A 6,000-nucleotide genomic window follows, 5' to 3' on the forward strand; every position below is an offset into this window, starting at 1 on the left:
GGAAAAAGTCTAGTTGTGTTAATGAAAGAAGAAAAAAGAAATCTTCAAATAAAAGTGTAAAGAGAAGTAGTGAGGAAGAGCTGCAGTGTCCCTGCGAAGACTCATGTGCTGTTTGGTGGTGACAGGAACTCTCCTGTGAGTGAATTCACCTGTACAACCATGATCTCTCCTGGTGGTTACCATAACCTGGGAGACCTGGGGATCGTCACTATGCCCATTTTATAGGTGAGGGAACCTCAGAGCTGGACCTGCAGATCCTGTGGCAGCTTCTCAGGCTGGGTCCCCTCTCTGCCTTCCTCAGTTTTGCCAGTTTGTGCAGTGCTGATCCCCTTGGGGGCTCACTTGCCAGTAGGCCAGTCCCAAGTCGTCCACCTGACAGCTAAAGTGGTGTTGCAGCTGGGAGGACATGGAAAGCTGGGTGGATGACCCTGGGAATCTCAGCTCCAGTGCCAAGGAGCTGGATCGGTCTTAGCAAGCGGGAAATCAAAGCAAAGGGGTGACGAGTCTTGGGCTACTTGTCCGAGCTGCTCTGCATGAAGAGCTTTGGGCCTTCCTTCTCATCACTTCCCTTTCAGTGGATCAAACCCCTCCACCCCAGCAGATGTGGGGCTCCTGGGTAAACTCTGGGTTGTCTCCCCAGTTCTCCCTTCTCGGCATCCCCTTCAGTCACCAAAAACACCTTTCGTCACAGCTCCTCCTCTCCACAATGACACGACAGTTTCCAAGGTCAAATCTTCTCTGCCATTAATTAAATGGATATCAACACCTTCCTTCCGAGTCACGAGTCACTGTAGCCCAGGAGCCTTTAGGAAGGCTCATAGTAAGACCCGGATTCTTGTCTGCCTAGGTTTCTTGGAGCGGAGCGGGGGGTGGATGGAATGTAATGTGCACATTCTACTAATCTCATTTTTTTTTTCTTTTTTTTCTTTTTGTTTGCGGTGCGGTGCTGGGGATTGAACTCAGGGCCTTGTGCTTGCAAGGCAAGCACTCTACCAACTGAGCTATCTCCCCAGCCCTAATCACATTTTTTTAAAACCATGTTTCTTTTTTTTTTTTTTTTTTTTTTTGGGTACCGGGGATTGGACTCAGGGGCACCCAACCACTGAGTCACATTCCCAACCCTATTTTGTGTATTATTTAGAGACAGGGTCTCCCTGAGTTGCTTAGCGCCTCATTTTCGGTGAGACTGGCTTTGAACTCACGATCCTCCTGCCTCAGCCTCCCGAGCTGCTGGGATTACAGGCGTGCACCACCGAACCTGGCAAACCATTCTTCTTTTGTGTTGGTCGTAAGTTTCCACACCAGAGTGAGGCATCTTCTAAACTGGTTTTCAGATTCTAGGTTACAAGCTTTTTGGGAATGCTTCCTTCTCTGCACTAAAGTATTTAATTCCATCTGCTATTTGTTGAGGGATTTCCGTGGCTGAGGTGGCCATGATAGGCTCAGTAAGACTATAATAATATTTTGATTGAGAGCTCCAGTGAAGGATCACACATGGGTTCACATCCCAACTCCATCACTTACTAGCTGAGTCACCTTAAGCAAGTTACTTAACCTGTTTTGCTCTCTGTAAAATGGAGGGAAAGTACATTGAGAAGGGTTAAAAAGAGTAATGTATATGAAGGGCTTAGCTTGGTAATTATACATAAGTGCTTACTGAAAATAAACAAAACTGAAAAATCCAAATAATGGGCATTAAACAAATGGGAAGGGAGTTCCTTCCATATGCTGCACCTGTTCTAGGTGCTCAGCTTGTAACCTGGCTGGCGATGTAATCAGTAGTAAGGAAATTCACAAATTTAAGGTCAAGTAGAGAAAAGTGCTTTGAAGAAACTTAAGTGGAGTAAGAGGGCAGAATGCAGAGGTGGGAGGGTGGAGGTTTTGTTCCTCAAACCTGCCCTCTGACATACAGTGTGTCAGTTAGATTTTCTCCACTAAGATCAAAATACCTGATGGAAAAATTTAGAGAAGAAGTTTATTTGAGGCTCATGGTTTCAGAGGATCGGTCCATGGTTGGCTGACTCCATTGCTTTTGGCCTGAGATGAAGAAAAATATCACAGCAGAAGGGTGAGGTGGAGGAAAGCTGCTCACCTCATAGCAGCCAGGAAGCAGAGAGAGAGAAGGAAGAATGGGGTTGAAGGGACAAGATATAATCCCCCAGGGCATCTCCCCAGTGACCTAACTTCCTCCCGCTACAACCCACCTGCCTATGGTTACCACCCATTTAGTCCATTCAAATTGGGATGGACTAATTAGGGTACAGTGCTCATAATTTAATCATTTCACCTCTGAATATTCCTATATTAACATAGGGGATTTGGGGAACACTCATATTCAAGTCATAACATGGGGCCTGCACATTTGCCGTGTCCAGTGCTTGGACTATTTCCCAGCCCACTCTCCACACCCTTGGGGATTGCTCTCAGTGCTTTCAGGCATCTGCTTACCCATCACCTCATCAGAGAGGCATGCCTTACCTAAAGAATTATATACACACGATATGCCGAGATGCCATTACCGCCATTGACATTTCCTGTCCAGTAAAATTGATAAGTACACAAATGAGTCTACATCCAAGTTAAGGTAATTTCCTTAAGAGAAATACAAATAAATAAGGTTCAGTAAAGAGAACTGGGAAAGGCATTATTGAAAATCTGGTACTTGAGATGTTGTTCGGCACAGAGTACAGACTTTGGAATCAGAGTGATCTGCGTTCAAACTCTGCTCTGTCCCTCATCACCTCGGTGACCGGGGGCATTAATCTCCCAGTAACACCAGAGTGTTAGGTGAATACCATGTTCTATCCCCCAGTTCCCCAGGAACACAGGAGGTGGGTCTCAGTGGCCCCTTCCCTCTGGCATGCGTGGGCAATAGTCGGTGTTTGATCTGGGCTCCCACCGACATTCTACTTTCACAATGGGGTGTTGTCCTGGAGTGGTCTGTCTGGGTATCTGGCTCTGCCAGGAGAGGACGAGCTTCTTGAGGACACGGACTGCCATGTCTCCAGCGTGGGTGGCCTTGCCTGCCACCCAGGGGGCTGTTGATCAAGGATAATGAGTACATGCAGCTAGCAGGGACAGAAGTGTTCTGCACAGGCAGTAGCCTCCCGGGAGGGTCTGTTCAGGTCTCCATCTCTACACCTCAGTACCCCAAAACTGTTTCTGACAGATGGGCATTTAGCATGTTCTTGAAGGAAGAAGATTCCGCACCCCCTGGGGAAATGCATGCTGGGTTGAACCGCATAATTCAAAACAGGTGAGAGGATGCCAGCCCGCCGACCTCTTCTGCCTGGATTCTATTTTAATGGCCCAAGTTTTTAGAAGGAATTAAAGCATATTGATTTTTCCAGGGCAAGGTCTATAGCCAGATTTTTATTACTTTTAAAATCAGGATAGTTTTTAAGACATGGAAATTTTTATATCGGCTTAAACCTAGCTCCTCCAGGGGTGCCTAATACCCAGATAGTGGCCTTTCCACACATATTTCTCCCCCTGCATTTCCCCCTCCTGCACTTTTTAAAAAAGAACTGCTTATTTCTTTTTGCCTCATAGCAATTCCACCATAAAATAAATAAGACACAAAAGAAAGACAATCCAAATAATGATTCTTAGGAAATTTTATTAAAATATGGGTGGGAAAAGGAGAAAGGAGGCCATTACCTACCAGACTGCTTGGGGATTGGGGATGATATTACTCTTGTGTCACAGTTTAGGGGAAGGTCATTGAGCTTGAGGCTGTGTCTGGAATCGGTCATCGCGGGGCTGGTGTGTGCCATGGCATAGCTCTTCTGTTAGGTAGTGACCTCCTCCTCGGGGTGTCCACCTGGGTCACAGAAGGTGGACCACCAAGGCTCTCCCAAGCTCTGGGGCTTCAGACAGCCCTGTAAGTGCTGCAGCCCCAAATCATAAAGGATATTTTTGGGGGAGGGGGCTTCTAATCAAAACTTTGTGACAGTGGGCTGCCAGGGGAACCATTGCTGTGACCTCCCCCCAGGATGGAAAGCTTCATCGGAAGAGAATTGCCCCTGAAAATGGCTTTGGCAGACACCTGCCCTGAAGGGGCCCTGCAGGCCCTGGGTAAAGGAAGCACCAAAGCTCACTCTGCTCTAGGAACTCCGAGCTGTTCAGTGCTTGCAGGAAATTTGTGGTTAATCACTTCAACCTGCTTTAGCAGCGATTTTCTGAGACCTGTTTATTGTTCCGCTGTTCGGCTGCTCCAGAGTTATCTATGAACGAAGTCTTACATTTATTTGTAGAGCAGGAGAGGGTATATTTTTACTCTCACATCCCTTCCAAGTCCCTGAATTAAATTAGTGTGAACTTTCCAAAATAAATTCACCTTTGAGTTGAAACGAAGGATGGAAAGTTTCAGCCCAAAAGGATACATTATTGGAAAGTTAGAAGCAAATGAAAATGGGGATTAGGATGGATATTTCTCCATAACTTCAGCATTTGTAGTTACAAAGGCTAGAATATTTGTTAATATAAAAAATTCTCTAACGGGGTTGATGTATGCAATCCAGGACTGACTTTCAGTTCCCTTTTCTTCAGACTCTAATAAAAAACAACTAGAATAAATAGAATGGAAAAATCAGCACATGTGGATCTAATTCTGCACCATGTCACTGGTTAAAACTCAAGGAAAGAATGTTTTATCACAGTGAGGAAGGGGGAACCATCAACATGAGGAAGGAAGACCTCCGATTCTTTCGCCACATAAATGTAATTTGTTGGACAACGACTGTGGTCTAGTGGCATTTGTCAACAGCTGAAAGGTCACATTTTGTACAGATGGCCACCTTGGTTTTTCCTACAGAATACTAGTCTCATAGCTCTTGGCAATTTGTAACATACATAGAGTTTTAGATTTTGTTCCCTTAATACTAAACATGGAAAAAATACTTTCTAATCACCTTCAACCCCCTGAAATTCAAAATCTGAATGATTCTCAGGCACGTACCTTTGCAAAACTCCACCCATACCCATTGCTGTAACCTTGCTTGCATGAGGCCCAAATGCCATTAGTCAATGCAGCATTAAAACTCCTGCAGGGATGGCAGTGTGGCTCAGTGGTGGAGCACTTGCCTAGCCTGTGTGAAGCCCTGGGTTCCATCCCCAGCACCAGGGAAACAAAACAACCTATAGAAGGACGAGTTGTCCTCTAGATAAATGGTTATTTTCAGTTTTCAGCAGCAACAGAATGCTTCCTTTCTACCTTCCTCCTCCCAATACAGAGTCTTGTGCAGAATATGAATGTGTAAGGTGGTGAAAGAGGAATCGCTGAAGTGAAACAGGGGTCCCAGAAGCTCAGCCATATTTTCCCCAGTCCAGTCCCCTATTCTTCTCTCTTCCCAATCACCATCTAGAAAAATGCATGGAAAAAAATAGTTACAAAATGAATTTTTTTCATTTTTTGACTAGCATCACATAGAGCTTATCACTATCTAGGTATAAGAGTAGGTATTTCAATGTTAATTGCAATAAATAATAATTACATGAATTATAATTACTAGGGAATGTGATTTAGAGGTTGACTTTTGTTTTGACTTAACTTGATTCTGTATTATTTTCACTGTTGACCAAAAAGGCAGTTTTTTTTTTTAAGTCTTGAAAAAATTAATATTTTGTCAAATTTCCTTCTTATCTTTTTTTTTTTTTTTAGATTATGTAATGGCAAGTGGAAGAGTAAAAGGAACAGATTCTATCTTCCTTTTTTCTTAGGACTGGATCAGATAACACAAACATGGAGTTGGTCAAACTGACATATACTATAAAGCTATGGAAGGATCCTGTGCATTCTCCCATCTGCACTTTCATTGATGTAGTCTTCAGGAACCTAGGAAGCTTCACTGGGAAGTTTGTCACTCACTGAAGGTCTGGGTTGTTTCCGATGCCTCGGATGACTAGACAGAGATCCCACCTTCCATCACCACCCTATGTATGTCCCTGCCACCTTGCATCAAAGAAACCCCATTTCCAGAGAAAGGAAGACATGAATAT

At 44.4% G+C, this 6,000-nt stretch overlaps 1 long non-coding RNA gene across 3 annotated transcripts in view; it reads left to right on the forward strand.

Annotated features, from left to right (window-relative positions):
• LOC124987098 (uncharacterized) overlaps nucleotides 1-6,000 on the forward strand; it is a 110,654-nt gene that overhangs the window by 97,408 nt on the left and 7,246 nt on the right. The window contains exon 5 of one of the 3 annotated variants that reach the window (XR_007109136.1): nucleotides 5,663-6,000. This exon is cut by the window's right edge and continues 72 nt beyond it. The exons of 1 other annotated variant lie outside the window; for it this stretch is intronic. This is a non-coding gene — a long non-coding RNA (uncharacterized LOC124987098). The remainder of the gene's footprint in view (nucleotides 1-5,662) is intronic. One more of the 3 variants, XR_007109137.1, reaches the window with a different exon arrangement.

The sequence above is a fragment of the Sciurus carolinensis genome, chromosome 6, assembly GCF_902686445.1.
Source record: "Sciurus carolinensis chromosome 6, mSciCar1.2, whole genome shotgun sequence".
Lineage (NCBI taxonomy): Eukaryota > Metazoa > Chordata > Mammalia > Rodentia > Sciuridae > Sciurus > Sciurus carolinensis.